The sequence below is a fragment of the Pteropus medius genome, unplaced genomic scaffold, assembly GCF_902729225.1.
Source record: "Pteropus medius unplaced genomic scaffold, Ma_sr-lr_union100, whole genome shotgun sequence".
Classification (NCBI taxonomy): domain Eukaryota; kingdom Metazoa; phylum Chordata; class Mammalia; order Chiroptera; family Pteropodidae; genus Pteropus; species Pteropus medius.
Genome location: NW_024356249.1, coordinates 20,936,074 through 20,955,888, shown reverse-complemented (window position 1 = coordinate 20,955,888; position 19,815 = coordinate 20,936,074). Strand labels below are relative to the sequence as shown.

At 32.3% G+C, this 19,815-nt stretch overlaps 1 protein-coding gene and 1 pseudogene across 1 annotated transcript in view; both read left to right on the top strand.

Moving 5' to 3' along the window:
• FOXP2 (forkhead box P2) overlaps positions 1–19,815 on the top strand; it is a 518,125-nt gene that overhangs the window by 425,874 nt on the left and 72,436 nt on the right. The gene's annotated exons all lie outside the window — the stretch shown is intronic.
• On the top strand, positions 172–290 carry LOC120601340 (uncharacterized; annotated as a pseudogene).

Sequence of the window (19,815 nt, the reverse complement as noted above, 5' to 3'; positions counted from 1 at the left end):
ATTATTTAAAAATAGAGGCTTATTTTATTCAGTATTAGGTTAAATGATTTTAAACAATTTGTCAAGAAATTTTTATGTATCTTTTTTAAACAGCAGTTTTGAAAAGTAGAAAATACAGATAAGGAAAAAAAAATTATCTCATCATACCACACAGTTTTAAGATAGCCCAGAGTCTACGGCCTTGCCACCCTGAACACACGTGATCCTGTCTGATCTCGGAAGCTAAGCACAGTTGGGCCTAGTTAGTATGTGAATGGGAGACCACCTAGGAAGACTGGGTGCTGTAGGTGTAAAAAAAAAAATTGATAGCCCAGAAAAAAATTTCCAAACTTAGTTTATGTGTGTATGTGTGTTTTCACATCCTTAATTTTTTTTTTTTAGAGTTCAGTCATCAAAGAATTGCTGGATCAAAATGTAAACATTATTTTTGATATGTACTCCCAGCCAGAAAGTTGGTACCAATGTACAGAACAACCAGCCACGCTGCCCATTCTATATTTGGGCATGCCTGTTTCCCTATTTCTTTGTCAACACTCAAGATTATCTTTTTTTCTATCTTCCCTAATATAATCAATCAAAAATTTCTTATTATTGTTTTAATATACATTTTATTGACTATTGAAGAAGTTAAATAGTTTTCATGTTTATAGACTGTGTGTTCTCTGGTTGTCAATCCCTTGGTAATATGAATTTTGAATCTTTACATATAAAAGAATTTCCAAATTTTACTTGGTCACAGATCCTCTTTTGTGCAGAGTATCTTTTTTCCTGTAATTCATTTTTTGGAAATACTGTTATATACTATGAAATATATATATATATATATATGTATGTATATATAAAATTATGAAAATTTTTATAGAGAATTTAACTAACAATAAAATGTATTAGATTGTAGTGAAGCAGCTTGCAATGCAAGTAGTATCCTTCATTATTTATATGATGCTAAAAAAAGTATAGATACTAAATAAATATTTATGAGTTGATTGACCCATTAAACATTGATAGATAAGATCTTTAAATATTATGAAGGTCTTAAATATATCTAAAAAAATTTCCACGTCTATTTTGGAAACATTGCTATAGGGTGAAATTACAAGCACCTATCTTATAAAATGAGTATCTTTCAGAAAACTGAAGATATAAATATATACACATTTCAGAAAACAAATAATAACAGTTGATTTATTGTTATGTATCAAAATATGGCCTATTTAAATTGTATATTAACATGCATTCTCCAATAATCAGTTTAATTGATATTTAAATCATTTCTACATAATTCCTCTATATAATGAAATATACAAAATGTAAACTCTTTTAAGAAAAAAAAATTCAATCCCCTTTTAAATTTGCCAAGTGTCCTGTGGGAATCAGTTTAGGCAAATCATTTACATTAGGCTACCCACCCCACCCTCACCTCTCACCCCAACTTAATTGGCTGTCACTCACAATTAGTACTTTTATACATTTTTTCACAGATGCCTGATCAGTGCTTTGTTTCAATCATGCTTAGCAAATGAATGGCAGATTGAATGTATTGTTGAGCAGGGGAGATACTGACTGGGTTGAATATTCTCACTTTGAAACTATTCCATTATTGACATAACCTATACATAAAGCAAATGAGTAAGATAAACTATAAGCAAGAAGTTTGCAAAAGCAGAAAATAACCAGTGATAGTCAATTATAATAATGGGGTTAATTAAAACACAAGCATTAGGGGAGCAAAATTTTTGTTTCCAAATTTTTATTGAAGGCTTCTTAAAGGTGGCAGGATTGAAGCAAAGTCTATATTCATAAGAACATGTGTATGTTGAAATAAACTATATTGTTGAGACCTCTTATTTAGGCATGACTTGTGTTATAATTCCAAAGACTGAATTGAAATTTACTTACTTTTTAAATGCCAGTAGGTAAAATGAAATCTTCATTGTGTTTACCTGGATATATTTTTTATATTCACTAGATAAAGATATTTTTCAGGGTTATAAACTTCTTGCAGAAAAGAAAAAGTCAAAATTAAGCAGTGGCAGAAATCATAAGCTATATGAACACATTATTAAATATCACGATTTCAAATTCAGTACTTCGATCTTTAAAGCTGTGTTCATCTTTGCAAGGAACAAGTACAAATTATTTATAACATGAAGAACTTATATTATGAGGAAACAGCCATAATAATGAATAGGCACTCTTATAATTCATAAAATTGGTTACATAATACTTGCCCTAATTGGTCATTCCTGCCTAGTAACTGATATGCTATTTTAATTTCTCTATCTTAATTATAATACTCTCTTGCTACAGGCTTTCCAGTATTAACTTCCCATGTTGCAATTGACCGCTATGTATCTATATTAGTTTTTCTATTTTCTTGACCCCAGCAACCCTTTTAATTATATTATCAGAAAGAGAATAACATTGAACTCTTACCTGAACACAGATCTGTGTCTCCAGTGAAATAATACTGATCTCAGAATTTTCTACCTAAAAGTAGTGAAGATTCTTTTTTTCACAATCTGAGTTATTTCCTTTCTGAAAGGAGTTTATGATAATGGCAAGAACAGAGGCAAATAGATAACCAAAATCAAGTTTAATAAAAGGGTAAAGATATTTATGATGGTATGTAATAGAAAGTAAATTGCTTTGTAAGGACTTTATTTTATTTATCATTAGTTGAATATCAAATAAGGAGCAAATATATTGTTCAGGCTTACAGGAAAATAAATAATCCTCAGGGCTAATCTTCAAGAGATTACAGTATGGGGAGCCAAAAAAGAAGATATAAAGATTGACAGATTGCCTGATCATTATGATACAGTGTAATCAGTGATACTGAAGAGTGCAAATTGATTTGGAAAGGTATAAGAGGATTGCACATCCAGAATATGGGACAATTGAAGTCAATTTGAAGAAGGGATTAGTAATAAGAATTGGGAATATTACTGAGGCAAGACATGAAGTGAAAAAAATAAAATAGTTCCACCAGAATAAGGTTATCTAACAATAGGGAAATATTTAAACTTTTTCCCTTAATATTAAAGGCATGTTCCACATCTGAACATCTGTCATGCAGTCTCAGGTGGAAGAAATAGTTTCATCATCAAAGGCTGGTATCTGCAGTAATTATTGCTCATCAGAAATATTACATTTTCCTCATATTATTAAAGAAAGAAATCACGATTCCCTTGAAATATTTTCTATTTGTGAAAATCCCTCTTTCCTTGGAGTGGTGTTGCATTGGCAACTTGGTTGTGCTTCTTGGAACTCTGAGGTTTGTGGTGACTGACTGTTCAATTTCTCTGGACATCGCAGCCTGAGAAAGCAATGCCCAGACTGAAAGATGGGGATAAGATTGGGTCCCCAAATCTGTCCATGTCTCACTGTTTAAAGGCAAAATAGAAAATATCTGAAAAGTCAGATGCCCCCAGGAGAGTTTTTTGAAGCGTGTCCCTCTTGGGCTGATTATAAAACTAATCAGCCATTTATCAAGCAAGCCATTATGTATCTAACCATATGAATAAACATAATTCATGCAAATATAATGTATGTTAAATACATTCTCGAGCTGTTATGCACGATATTTTCTTCTTCAAAAAGCAGTGACCAAAAGTGCACTTATATTTGTTGTAGTTCAGCATTTTGAATATCTTGTTTTCCTCCTGTAATTGATGAAATTATGACAGTTCCTCTGATTAAGTTCTCCCCTCCACACATGTCCTAGGCATTTGGAAGAGGGTTACTTATTTCAGAGGCCATACATTAAGATGATATTCTTAGATAGTCTGGTTGTTTAGGGTTTTAATAGTACTTCAGATTTTGTACCGTTAATAGGTCTTGACATTCTAGAAGAAGGAGCCCAGTTCTAAGCTCATTAATAAACAAATTTAAATGCTACAGTGTCAGTCCTGACCTCAGAAGTACCCGTTAGTGACTTTTCTCCATTGTACTATAATGTAATCATAGACACTGAAGTAGCAGACCATTTTTTTGTTAATCAGAAATAATCCAAATCATTACAGTTCAAAAATAAAGCCTGTTTGTGTCCTTTGTTTTTAATGAAAACAGTTGGGAGCTCCCCTCAATGCTTATACTTTTAAGATATAAAATATGTAATTTCAATTGTTGTAAATGTAAAGTGATGTATTTGTGTACAGCCTCTAAAAAAGAATCAGTTTGTTACATATAAATCTGAAAGGTTATAGTTATCAACTCTGAACATGGAAAAGTGCCATGATTTATTTATTAGTATGCCTCTCTGGAAGATGTATATAGCTCTCCCCGAAGCCCAGAAGCCCACCTACTCTCCAAGTTTGCATTCCTTGAAGGCAAACTTATTCAAGTGTCACAAATATAAGTCTTGGAATGTATTCTAAAATCTCTTTAAAAACAAGTATTTGTTCATCTGTGGAACAGAGGTAATATTTATTTACAGTGTCACATACATTATAGTCTATTTTCAAGCTTCTATTTCTTTGTCAGTTTATTAAGATATATCATTATACACTGAAAATCTTTGCAGAAGGCTCTTACATTCAGGAATCACCATAAATGCCAGCAAAGATGGCAACTTATTCCAGTGTATGTCCAAGCTAGGTGACTGGATACAGTTGTGTAAGTTGTGCCCTACACAAGAACACCAGGTCATCAGATATATGGGACCAAAATCCAGCCTCCCTCTATTTCCCAAGTCATGTGCTTGATAGACTAAATCCATCCAGAGCACAAAAGGACTTTGTGGGTTAGTGATGGCCATTTGGCTAGGATAAATGCCTTCAATCAAGTGTAATAAAACTTGTAGAGTCCTTTCAACCAGCAGGCGTGCAACAGTCAACTCTACTGAAGAAGCAGAATAGGTTTTGCTCTATGAAAATGTGTACTTGTGCACTTACTCAATAATTGTCTCATCTAGTCATGCCAATATAGATAGTGGACGATTCTAACTCAGATACAGTGTGAAAATGTTTCTGTGAATCCTACCTTTTCAGGGTCTGACACTACTCTTATATTCCTATATTTCCAATAGTTAGCTTATTAAAAACTTTTTGTTCATGTTTATTTAATAATTTTATAAATAAAGCAGTGCTAGAATAAATTTATCCCCTATAATGCTGATGCTCATTGGATTCTGTTATCATAATCATGACTACTCTTGTGGTAAAGCTCCCTTAAGGAAAAGGGATGGATAGTTAGTTCTACCTTGGGTTTACTTTCCAAGGACAGGCTAACCAGTGTATCTTTCCTCATTTTTATAGGCATCTCACTTTTCTCAATTGTAAGGCATCCACAGTTTTATATCTTAGATATGTCTACAAGTAAGTATAAATATGTAAATATTAATACTCCTGAAAATAGAAAACTCTGCAATTGTATGTTAAAGGCATTATGAAATTACTTCACAGTTATGTCTACACTAGTGAATAACTCTAAAAATTACCCCAAAACATTATAGACCAATTTGCAGCTTGAGTACAAAAGTTTCGTATCCTGGTGTCATTGTGGCATGGAGTTGAATCACCAGGACAGTGTATGTTGCAAAACGATGACACTGCAGTCTTTTTTTTTTAATGAGACCTTACCTTCGACTATGATGCCAGCTTTTTAGTGGATCTAGTTAATGACAAAGAGTAAGTTGAATGATGTGAGGTCATCAAAGACAAGGCTCAAGTGCAGACATCAAAGTTACATTCATTAATATCAAAACTCTATTCACTATTGTAAAACCAAAAAAGGAGTCCTTTAATTGATGAGCATTAAAAATGTTTTCAGAGCACTTAACTTATATTAAAATGTAATAGTCACTATTATTTGGGTGTTAAATTACTGTTCTAAACTGAGATGAAAGGAATTCAGGAAAACCTGACTTGCATCCTAAGAATGAAACTATCCCTGACCTTTTATTTATGGCATTTCTGTCATCAGTAAATATTACCCTAATGACTTGAACTACCTGATTTGTCATTGGGAGAATATTTTAGATGATGACTGAATAGGCAGAGAGCAAATTTCTTTGAAGACATTTCATCATTTTGGGTTAACAGATAAGTTTCAGTGTGCTACATAGACTAGAAAGTTGAAATTTTATATTAAAAAATTTAAGTGCTTTTACAAAAAGAATGATTGGCCTGTAGCTAATATATTGTGTAATAGAAGACTGATTTTACTTACAGAAATTTAGATTATTATAAGTGACTTAAATTTTGCCAGAAGAAGGTAAGGCTTAACATTAAAGCCTTACAAAACCCTTTTAAATAATTAAACTCTAAAAACCAAGGTTATGTTAATATTGTTGTAAATCTGTCTGTAGCCCTTGATTCCACTGTGTGGTGTTTTAAAAGTTCTTAATTAGAAAAAAATAATATCGATCAAAGAGTACAAACTTTCAGTTATAGGATGAATAAGCTCTGGAGACCTATGATGATTACGAATAGTTAATAATAATGTGTTGTGTACTTAAAAATTGCTAAGAGAAATGGGCTTAAGTTTTTATACCAAGCACATACATACAGATACACAATATTAACTGTGGGAGGTGATAGATATGTTAATTAGTTATATTGTGGTCATTTCACAATGTATGCATTTATCTAAACATCATGTTTTGCACTCTACATATATACAACTTTGTCAAAAATAACTAAGTAAAAATCAAAGTCCTCTAAAAAAAATCGATCAGCAAAAATACAGAGAGAGTGCAAAATCTTTGGAAATGCCAGAAATTCAAGGATGCTTTCAACATATTGTTTGAAATCAACTAATTATATGACCATTTGCAACATTAAGTACTGAATAAATATGCCTAAGATTTTTGTTATTCCCAGAATGGTGTTTGATTTGTTTATGTTTATTTATGCTTATTTTGGGAGGATGGGCAAATTTTCCACTCCAAACTGGCATATAAATACTTTTACAGTTTATTTTACACTAAATATTTTAAATAAATCTAGATTTTAAAAATATCATTGCTATAAAATACAGTTTTCCAACAGAACTAATAAATATTTCAAGATAGAAAAATTCATAAATTACATTCTATACTTTGGATTTACAGGGGAGAAAATATGGTTCTCTCAAATGTTAAAGCTGGTAGATAGATTGCACATTTCAGTTTGCCTAGGACTGTTCTGGTTTACAATCACCTCCTCTGGTAATTAGCCGTATTGCCTCTTTCTATTCTCACACATGTCTAAATAATTCTGTGGTCACCCTCTTGAGTAGCCAACCCTATTTAGGTCTTTAATAAAGACTACCATAATTCCAGTACTCAGAAATGGGGCTCTTAGGGACTCTGAGGATGCAACAAAATTAAACCATAGTAAAAGTGATGAACAACACCTTGGATTTGGAACAATTAAAAAATTAATTCAAGTTCCAGTTTTTCCTCTGTTTTATTCTGTTGCCTGTCTTGTTCTTTCTGAGCCCTTGAAAAATAGATGATAATGATGGTTTCTAAGGTATGAAAATCTGAAAATACTTTGTAAATTTTAAAATGCTATACAAATATTAAGAAGCCCACAGTATGATTTAACACAAAGTTTTACTTGTCAAGAACACAGAGTTAAATTAAGTGTAATTATTATGCAAGAGGGCAAACTGTGCCCTTGAAACTCACTTTTACATATTTTATCTTGCTATTATATCCTCCCAGTAGATTAAGTGACCCCAAAATACCAGAGGATTCCAAAAGTAAAAATTATAGTCTTCATTTATTTTCATTTTTATATAAAATATGAGCACATTATGTGCATATTTTAATACAATGATTATGATAAAACAGTGTTTACTATATTATAGGTTTTAACCCTGATAACTTCTGGGAATTAATTTTTGAACTACTATATGCAAAAACATTTCGCTGGATTGTGGAAGATCAGAGTAAATGAAGCAAAATCACTTCTCTAGTCTGGTTTATGTATAAACAATCATAATAAAAGGCAGATTGAGATAAATATAATAGAAAAAATGAGTTGAAGTGAATGCGTAGAAAAGAAAAAAATTCATTGTTAATCCAAGCATTCTGGGGATCATTTCCCAGAGGTGGTCCCCAACTGAAAGGATGAGGTTTGGGTAGATTGAGATATTTGCCAACACAGTGCACTCCAGGCTGAGATGAAGAAGCTATACCGGTGGAAAGCAAAGGTGTTCAATGCGCTCAGTGGGCAGGTGGCCCACTGGTAGTGACGCATACTGTGAAGAGATCTCTGAGAGATGGACCTGGAAAGGGAGGTTATGTTAGGGAATGATAGACCTTGAATTTCATTCATTAAAGAAAACTCTCTTCTATAGGATTGGAAAGCCTTTTTAGTCTTTGACAAGGATAGTGACATGATGAGATTTGTATTTTGGGAAGAAAATTCTGGCAACAATAAGTTGTATTGATTGGAGAAGGAAGACATTAGAGGCTGGGAGACCACTTCAAAGACTGTAACAATAGGTCAAATGAAAAATGGTGAAGTATGGAATTGAAACTTGAGGGAGTATGAATGACAAAGAGGGAGCCTGGCGATGCATTGTAGAAATGATTGGGCAGTAATTACTGACTGATTGAAAATGGGGTTGACGTACAGAGAGGAGTGAAAATTACCTTGAGATATTGAGCTTAGCTGACTGGGAAAATAAGAGTGCCATTCAATGAGAGAGGATTCACAGTAACAGAAGCAGCTCTGCTGGTTCAGGATTTAGCATTGAGTTTGGGCAACGTCTAGTTATCTGTATGTGTACACCTGATAGTTTTATTTTCAGATCCTGAACTCGAAGAAGGTAGCTACCTGTGCTTTATGGGCCATGAGATAAATTTTCCAAAGGCAATCCATAGTCAAACTAGACCTAGAATTTTCAAGAAATTTCCACTGTTTAAAATGTTTAAAACTTTAAACATTTCTTGAAATTGGTGAAATTAGAGACCCATTGAGCTACTAGACAACCTCTGTCTGTCCTCTTATTCTGAACCAGGAGATCTGTAATAATCAGATAACTGACATCTCAATAACTGTACATGGCTGGATTTTGCCCCAATCTGAGTGGTATTCCCTTTGCCCTCTCCTCATTTGCCCTTTTATACACAGTCAGAAACAGCAACTTGGTAGGAAATGAGTAGGATGTTGTATAGAGGGGGGCGCTGCGGTAACATAATGCATTGTATTCCAGAAGGGGCATCATCATAAATAAAGACATGGAGGTAAGCTTAAACAAGGAGCCTTGGTAACAGTGTATCTAGAGGGGATTGGGTTTTCTGTGCTACATTCATAATCAAATTAAAGAAAAGTAATATTGAGTGCTTGCGAAGTGCCAAGTACTATGCTAAGCTTTTCATGTGCATTATTTTATTTAATGCTACAGTTAATGAGATTTTTGTACAGTAGTCCTCCTTTATCCATGGAGGATATGTTCCAAGACCCCGTGGATGCCTGAAACTGCAAACAGTACCAAAGCCTATATATACTATATGTTTTCTATACACAGATACCTATGATAAAGTTTAATTTATAGATTAGGTACAATAAGAGAGTAACAACAGTAACTAATAATAAACTAGAACAGTTATAACAATATCTGACAATAAAAGTTATGTGAATGAGGCCACTTATTTCAGGAGATCCCTGGCTGAAGTCTTCGTGTAAGCTCAGTGTTTTCCGGTGCAACACATTGCCATCAACCAGAACACGTTTTCTGTTCATGTCTTCCATCCACAAATTTAATACCTTTTCCGTCTTTAAGCACCTATCATGCACTGTGGCCATAACTTTGGCAGTTTGAGTGCGACAGCAAAACTTGGATGAATTGAATTTCTGTTTACTTCACAATTTCATGGATAGAAAATTCATTCTTATCATAGATCTTAGCAACCTCAGCATACATTTTTTCTTTCCTTATTAATTCTAGAACTTTTACCTTTTCACTTAAAGGAAGCACTTTACGACTTTACAGCTTCTCTCTTCTCTTTGGCATATACAATTTGCCACCATTTCTACTCTTCTCCTTTGGGGTATTTATTAAGTAAAATAAAGATTAGTTGAACACAAGTGTACTACAGGACAGAGCAAGATTCCATTGTACTACTCAGAACAGAGCAAAATTGAAAACTTATGAATTGTTTATTTCCAAAATTTTTTATTTAATATCTCCATTGTTATATGATGATGTCAGAGAGGAGGGGAGTAAGGGTTCTATCCTGATCTGGCAGAACCCCACTCCATGAAAACCTGATGAAAACTGGGTTAGTGTCTTTCTATTTTGTAAAGCTATGGTTGCAGAACTGAAAAGATTCAATCTTATCCATGTGGATAGAGACTCATTGTAAATCCACCTGTAATCCAAGTGCCAAGTGCCAGGTACTGGCAAAGCTGTCTGTTGGCAAGTTCAAGGCTGGATATGTCATTACTTAAGAAGAAGAAGATGGGAAGATGTAGAATAAGAGAAAAACTTTTTTTCTACTGAGGGGAAGAATGCATTCAAAGAATACTCTACTGCATTATTCAAAAGAAAAGAAATGTAAAAATGTTTGTAAAAATCCTATTGAAAAGTCCATTTTCAGTAGGATTCAAGAAAACATAAATTTTATAAAACAGAGAGAGCTATAGGAGCAGAACAGATTGAGATAAGAAGGAAATGATATAAGTTTGAAGAGAGTGAGATAAAAATAAGGTAGAATAAAGATTGCAGAGAAATTAAAATGCAATGTCAGAATTAAATTTTGTTTTGGAGATATAGTAATTAAAAGTAATACTGACACTGTAAATCAAATTCCTAATATGGGAAAGAATGTTTATTCTCCAGAGAATAAAAGAAGTGTACAAAGATTTTAAAATGTGAGACAATAATAGATAGGGCAGTCTGAACCTAAAAATAAAGGGAATTCCTGAACAGAACCATTTCTTGAATGGGAGATCAGAACTTTTGAAATAGAAACAGTAATCTAACATAAAATCCAAGAAATTATTCTTAAAAACAAACGAATCATAAATAAGGATAGAGAGAGAGATTTATACCTTGATGTTGGCTAATTTCTTGTAATATAAGCACAAAAGAAATAATTTTATAATTATTCAGATGGGGGAAAGGGTTTCCTACAAATCAGATAGGTAGAATGAACTGACTTCAAATTGTATTCCTCTGTAATACTAAATGCCTGAAGACGCTGAGGCCTTATCCATAGAGTACTGAAGAAAAAAGTTTGTGAATTAAAATTTTTATGCCTAATATATTACTTTTATAGAACTGCCTAACAAGTTTTCAAAACTTAGCAAATTAAAGCAATACACATTTATTATCTTCACAGCTTCTGTGAGTATGGATCAACTGGATCCTTGCTGAGGATCATCCTGTGCATCTGTTACATATGTAGTGATTTATGGACTGAAATTCTAGCATCAAAATTTATACTTTATGTAGTTTTTCATAATTAATATACTGTGGTAACTAAATCTGAACTGTATTGTAGGGAGACTTATGTTATTTAGCTAACTCATTTCAACTGAAATTCTTGCATATCCAGACCACACAAAGTAAAGACTATCTAAATCTACAAAAGGAGTGAACTTTGAATAGTAAAACTGTGATTTTTTAATTCTATCTTTATATATTTCCAATGAACATTAATGAATGCATATTATAAAATAAAATATGTTTTATATTAAAAATGGGTATTAAAAATATGAAGATGCACTAACCCTTGATGGTAGTGAAGGTAATGGAATCATAGGTGATTTTTCTTTTATATTTTAATATTTAAATTTCAACAGTAAGCATATATTACATATGTGATATTAAAAGAAACAATTTTTAAAGAAAAGTTAATTTGAAAACATTTCTACATTTATCTCTGGTGTAATTTAGTTAGTAAACATTTATCAAGACCTGCTGTATACCAGCAACATGCTAGAAGCTGTGTATATTTTCTGTTCTTAAGGATCTTACTGTGTAAGGGGAGAGACAGACATTTAAACAGAAGAATTTTAATATGGCATAGTAAGTATTTTTACATATTGCAACACACAGAACAGAGTAATAACTATAAAAATCAGAGGTTTTCTAATGTGAACTGATTTACTGAAAATGAAAGATGTCCAATAACAGCTTTTTTTGTTTCTTTTTATACTATTATTCCTTTTCCAATGCTGAAGTTTCTGTGAAGAGAAATAATTTGAGATAAAATTAGTAAAATTCTGTGGTTAAAGCAGAAGAAATTTATCACCTGCTATCTTTAGACATCTATAGTGAATTTTTCAGGAGTAATCGAAAAGCTAATGAAATTATTTTGTTCTATGATGCTTCTTTATGAATATGTCAAAATAAACACATATGTAAACCCTATTTGCATATTAAATGAATTTTGTTCCTGATTTAGAAACAGGAATTTTTACTGAGCTACTCAGATGAATGATTTAAAAAATTTTAATCAAATTCCAACTGTATTCATTTTCAGCTTAGTATTTAAGGGACTATTATGTTGAAAAGACAATAGAGAGAACATTATATTACATTTTCAATGCCTTTAGAAATAACTGTAAAGGATTTTTCTACATTGTAATCACTGCATCCTGTCTCTACTTAGAGGAAACATATAGCTGAAACATGAAGTAATATTTATTTATTTATTTATTTATTCTTCAAAATATATTTTGCTTGTATCTATTTTGTGCCAAATTTCACAATAAGTCCTAAGTAAACAGCATTAAGCATGGTGGTCTAGCCCTCTTTATGAAGCTTAAGAAGTACCCAAAGCAGTATGCACTTATAGCTAAGTTCACAAGACCTAGATCCATTTTCAATATTTTTTCACTGCTTAAAATAGCCCTCTGGGAAGTTTTATCTTTGTATATTCACCCCATCCAACCACAACCTGATATTTAGTTAATCCTTTTCTGTTCTTTCCAAAGGAAAATATCTTTACTGACAGTACTTTGATAGTAATCAAACCACAACAGTTACATCTTTAGAGATTTTTGTCTGACACAATAATAAGAATAGCTACCATATTGTTTCAATGTGAACAAAGAATGATGCATTCCTAAGTAAAGGTGTACAGATAAATGATGCATTCCTAAGTAAAGGTGTACAGATAAATGATGCATTCCTAAGTAAAGGTGTAAGAAAGTAGGAGAGGGAGGAAGTGGGGAAGAGTAAGGTAGGTGAGGGGATGGAGAGCCAAAAGGAAGGGGCTTGAGAAATAGAATAAGAATGAGAAGCAATTTAGATTCATTATGGAAAACTTCTCAAAACTTTTTAGTGACTCCGTAAAATTTAATTATTTGAAAAAACAAGATAGCAAAGAGTTTAAAATGCCTAGAAATGAGACTGGATATAGTTCATACCAACATGTTTCTTTCCTCTTAGTGTCCCATGGAGAAAATGGAGAGAGGCATTGATCTCTTAGGAACTAAGAGGCTAGAGGGAAAGAAAGGGATATGGAGCACTCACTTCCCTAATGAGAAGAATAGCTAGTATTCTTAACTCTTCATCAGTTCTGACTTTTGTAATGTTTAATCTTTCCACATCACCTGCTGTAGATGCATGTCTAGGATCCAAAAGTTTTGGATAGACAAATCTGTAGGCTTAGAATCTTCATGAAGTACATTTTGGCCAAAAAAAAAAAAAAAAATTGTCTTCCCTCAGAGAGTGAATGAGTGAATAAATGAGGTTCATTCAGTAAATGTTTGGATATCTCTTATCAGTAGATTCAGAAACAGTGTTCAAGAGAAGGTTAAGAATGTTGAAGCTATAGTGCTAGTCTTTGAGAGAAATGTGATGGAATTTCAGGAAGCCTGAATCTAAAGGAGTGGTACTGTTAAGTGACAGAATGCAGGGCTTGATACCCACTTGGGCATTTTTTTGTATTCTTATAACCAAAAGTAGTGATTGTCTACTACAAAAATAGTGATTGTCCAGGTTTTGTCAATTGCATAAAATAATAGCATTTGTCAAGCCTTTGATATCCACAGATAAAAAGTACCTTATGGATATAAATTATATTTCCACTGTGTTTCTGAGGACATCTGATACATTTTATATAATTTTCCTCTCACATGTTTATTTCAAATCAGAATTAGCGCTTTAGTAATACTATTTTGCAACATTTTTCTATATATTCTACTGGAAAACCTCACTGCCTAACAAAATATTTTAGATATTACCATGGCGTTAGGGTCACAGCTAAGTTACTTTATATTATTATGTCAGTGATTTTGCTTAGAGGATTTTTTAAATAGTAATTTAAAACTGATGAGAAGTATTTACCATTATGTATTGCGAATTTGATTGACTCCTTGAAGCAGTAATCTTGGAAAGTGTCTCTTTTAAAAAACTGAATTAGTTATAATCTTAATGTGCCAATAAAATTTTTTGAATTAATAATATATTTACATAGTTTAAGATTCAAAAGGTATAAAAAGCAAAAAGTTATTTGTCCACCCCGTCGCATAGACAGTTCCCTTCCCCAGACACAACCAATATTATCAATTTCTTTGGTGTCTTCCTAAAGATATTTTGTTCATATTCAAATAATGTATATATTTTACACAAATGGTAGCATTCCGAACACAGTTTTGTAGCTTGATTTTTGCACTAAGAAATATATTTTGGAAATTGTTTGCATTAGCAGCTCATAAAGAGCCTCTTCCCTCACTTTTATGACTAGATAGTATTTTGTTAATGGTTATCATTTAACCAGACTCCTATGGATTGTCACCTAGGATGTTTCTAATTTATTATTGCTAACAAAAATGCATCAGTAAACAGTTCTGAACATATGTCATTTCATATATGCACAAATATAACTGAGGATAAGTTTTTAGAACTAGAATTTCTTGGTCAAAGAATATGTTTGTTTGTAATTTTGGTGGATATTACCAAAATGCTATCTATAAATCTGTTGCCATTTTTTATTTCCGTAAACTAATGTCTGCTTTATACAACTTCACCAACACAATGTTATTTAACGGTCTTATATTTCCCAAATGATAGACTTCTCAGAATACCTTTAATTTGCTTTCTTTTTATTATGAATTAGGTTGAATAGATTTTCATACGTAAAAGAGACATTTCCTGTAAACTGTTAGTACTTTGCCCATTTCTCTACAGTTCTTTTTTCTTGTTCTAAAGGAGCTTTTCACATATTAGGGAAATTTTGAGTGTAGTTATAATTCTGAGTTTATCATTTACCTTTAACTTTGACTTCAGTTTTAAATATGCAAATTTTTTAAAATGCAGTTGAATTTATTGATATTTTCGTTTATGGGTTCTGAGTTTTGTGCCATTGTTAGTAGACCTTTACTCCTCCAAGATTATAAAACAATAATTTCATGTATTTTGTTTACAATTTTTATGGCTTTATTTTTTACAATTAAATCTTTGATCTTTTGGTATTTATCTTAATGTAAGCTTTAAGGAAGACAAGAGGTTTTTACATACACACACAGCATTCAATCAGAAGACATAATGGAAGAAAAGATCATTATCAACAACAAGCTAAAGTAATATATGTAGGAATAGTCTACCTTGCTGTTGCTCCCCACCTCCATCTTTATTAAAGTAAAATTGACAAAGAGAATTGTAAGTTAAAGTGTACAAAAAAGACGATTTGATATATGTATGCCTTGTGAAAGGCTTTCGAAGGAATTACCCCCATCAAGTAAATTAATATATCCATCACCTCACATCTTTACCCTTTGTGTGTGTGAGAACAATTCAGTTCTACTCCTTTAGCAAATTTCAATTACACAATACAGGGTTATCAACTATAGTCAGCATGTTGTATATACATTAGATCCTCAGATCTTATTTATCTTATAATCGAAAGTTTGTACCCTTTAACATACCTCTTTCTATTTTTCTCACCCCACTCCCTAGCCTCTAGCAACTACTTTTCTACTTTCTATGACTTTCACGTTTTCATTTTTTCAGATTACGCATGTAAGTGATAACATATGTAAGTGATAACATTAAGTATTTGTCATTGTCTGCCTTATTTTATGTAGCACAATGCCCTCCAAGTTCATCCATGCTGTTTCAAATGATTTGATTTTCTTCTTTTTTATGGCAGAATAGTATTCCACTGTTTCTATATACAACACACTTTCTTTTTCCATTTGTCTGTTGGCAGGCACTTAGGTTGTTTTTATATCTTGGCTCTTGTCAATAATGCAGTAATGAACATGGGATACAGATAACTCTTTGCAATATCGATTACATTTTCTTTGGATACAAACCAGGGAAGTGGCCTTGCTGGGTCATATGGTAGCTTCATTTTGAATTTCTTGAGGAACCTCCGTACTGTTTTCCATAGTGGTTGCACCAGTTTACAGTCCCACCAACAGTATTCAGCGTTACTTTTTCTTTATATCCACACTAGCATTTGTTTTCTGTCTTTTTAAAAATGGATATCTTTACAGGTGTGAGGAGACATCTCGCTGTGGTTTTGATTTGTATTTCCCTGATGATGAGTGAGAAACTTTTCATGTACCTGTTGGCCATTTGTATATCTTCTTTGGGAAAATGTTTATTCAGACCTTTGCCCTTTTTTAATTGGATTATTTGTTTGTTTGTTTTGCTATTGAGTTGTATGAGTTCCTTGTATATTTATGATTTTAACCCTTTATTACAAATGTGATTTGCAAATATTCTCTCCCATTCCATAGGTTGTCTTTTCATTTTGTTGCTGGACCACTTGTTGCTTTGGGTGTCATGTCATCTCCTTCTACCTATGAAAGGACTTTGCTCTGCCTTTTTCTCATGTTCTCGCATACTTCCATTACTACTAATTTATTTACACAACAGACAAACGTGTCCCAAATCTTCTCTCATAAAAAATTAAGACTCCATGGAGGTAAAGTTTAAGTGTATGTGAGCTTTTTCTTCCTTAGTTTGAAACCTCTTTGATCTTGTCAGTATGTGGCTCCTTCTTATTCATCAGGTCTAGCTTAAATGCTATATCTCAAAGAGATCTTTCCTACCCATACTAAGATGATCTTCCTTATTATTCCTTTTTAAACTTTCTTTACTTTTTCTAGAACATATTGTTTTATAATTATTTTATTCATTTCATCAGTTTACCGATCTAATTTATTTCTTCATTAAAATATAAATTTTGCAAACATAGGGAAATTTTATGCCTTGTTCCTATAGTATCCTTAGCACCTAGTATGTGTCTGGCATATAGTAGGTGACTAATAAACATTTTTGATGGAAGTAATGGAGAGGGGGGGAAAAAAGAGAGGAAGAGGAGGGGGAGAGAGCAAGAAGGAAGGTTGATTTTACTAATTCACCATTATTTTCTCAACACATAGCACAGTGACTTTCACATTATGGATATTCAATAAATATTTGTGTAGGAAACTAACTCCTCAGAATTCTGTGTCCAACTCTCTGCTCTCGTTCTACACACTTCATACAGATTCATGAGTAACTTCATCTAGACTATTATTACACCTATCATTGATATGCTAACAACTTCTAAATCTGAATCTGAGTCTATCATTATCTGGTTCAAGAACCACATATATATTAGCCTAGTGGACATTTGTACTTAGTGATATCACAAGACACTTAAATTCAGCATGTTAAACTTTGATCTGATTACCTTTGCACTCAAAATTAATCTTTCTGTTTACTTTACCTTAATAAATGAAATCACCCCATCTGCTCAGATATCATCGAGTCATCTATATTACTCCTTTTCTTTCATTTTCTATATGTAATCAATCACATCTTGTGTGTTCTAATTTCTTAACATCTCTCAACAACTCTTTTCCTCTCTATCCCATTCAAGTAATCTAAAATGTTCACAACAACCTCCTAATTAGCATTGTTGCCATGGATATTCCTCAAATTCAAATCTCGCCATATCACTTTTCTTAAATCCTTCAAGATCTTTATATTTTTCTACCTACTACTCAAGCAGTGGTGATAGAAGAAATTTTTAACTTCTAAATTTAGTAATCATGGCCTTCTCACGGTCTGGCTCCTCCTTACCTGTGTTCTATGTATCCCATACCCCAGTCGTAAGGAACAATTTGCCATTGCTTTCACCCATGCCTCACTTCTACCTAGAGAAGCCTTTCAACGTTCTAAATTCTTGCTCATTCATTAAAACTCAACTTAAATATTACCTCTTCTTGAAAACCTTTTCTTATTATGCCCTACCAATAATATCTGTCCTTTTTCTTCTGTGTATTCTACTGTTACACTTGCCACACTAAACTCTAAGTGTGCATTTACTTCCCTCCTCTTCTACTGCCAGAAGTTAGCCAACTTTGGTTGGATGAATGGTTGGACTACAAGAGAGTTTATTCTTTAAGAAGTTAGATAACAAGTTGAAACCATGGTTAGAACCTAGAACAAGAGTTGGAGGAAGATAATACCTAGATGATGATGATAATGATGGTAATAATAATAACTAGATTACTAGTATGGACAAAACCAAAAATGGGAATGGAGCCTAAGACACAAGGAATCTTCTGAGCAAGAGTTAGAAACCAAATAATAGGTACTAGTAGAGCTTGCTGCAAGACAGCCCTTATTGGTCTTAAGTTACAGTGAGGCTGGGCTGGGTTGGGTTTTGACATATTTTCTCAGACAGTTTGTCTACAGCACAACAAACAAAATCAAAATTTTTAGCTTGTTATATACTTGTACTAGAATATTCCTTTTGAATAAATGCACTCATAGAACACTATTAACAAGTAGATATTGTGTATTACTTTGTTTTATTTTTTGCTTCATGATATAAACCCCTAGGATTCAGTATAGCTTAAGAAACCCCCAAACTTTTTAATGTTTTTAGTGTTTAAGTCTGAATAGAGACTACAGGTAAGATAGCCTCTCTTAGCTTTACAATCATATAAACTGGGGGGAATTTGTTATGTATAATTAAGTCTCTTGAAGAAGTTCGTCTGGGTAAAGAGAGAAGGAGTGAAGGAAGATAATTTGAGTGGTTACTGTGTGTTATGTATTTACATGCATTATCACAATTAATTCTCAGAATAACCGAGTGAAATGGATGTTCTTATCTTTATTTTACTGTTAGAGGAAATATTCTAGGGAAATTAAATAGCTTAACCAAAGAGACAAGGCAAATGAGAGACCCAAGATTCAACTTGAATTTTTCTGGTTTCAAAGTCTGACACTGCAACCAGGTTTTTTGTTGCTATCTATATCTTTGTTAGTCTTGTTTTTTAATCATCATTTATAAGAATAAATTTGTATTATTTGCATTATCTGATTGACTCTCTGGTGTGGTATAATTGTGCATATATATATATAAAATCTGGTCGGAATATATACACACACACACACACACACACACACACACACATATATATATGTGTGTGTGTGTGTGTGTATGTATATATATATATATATATACACACACACACACACACACACATATATATATATAATCTGGTCGGATAGTATATATATATATATATATATAATATATATATATATATAAACACATATATATATATAAACACATATATATATATATATATAAAGACATAGCCACTTGTGAAAAGAAACTGAATTCTAGTTGTACTGTCTTCACTAATCACTAAATAGCTGTCTGTGTAAAACCAAACTAGGGACATATTTACAATTGGTAGTTCCAGTATTATCACTTAGGTTTTATCTATAAAGAGTAATTATTTTTAATACATCTTCTACATAGAATTTGTTTAACTGTGTTTTCATGATACTAATAATAGTTTATATTGAATTTGAAACATGTGATCTGAATCTAAGAACTTAAATCTGCATTAGGTATAATATAAAAGAGAATAAAGAAACTAATTTATAACAAATAAGCTTCACTGGGAA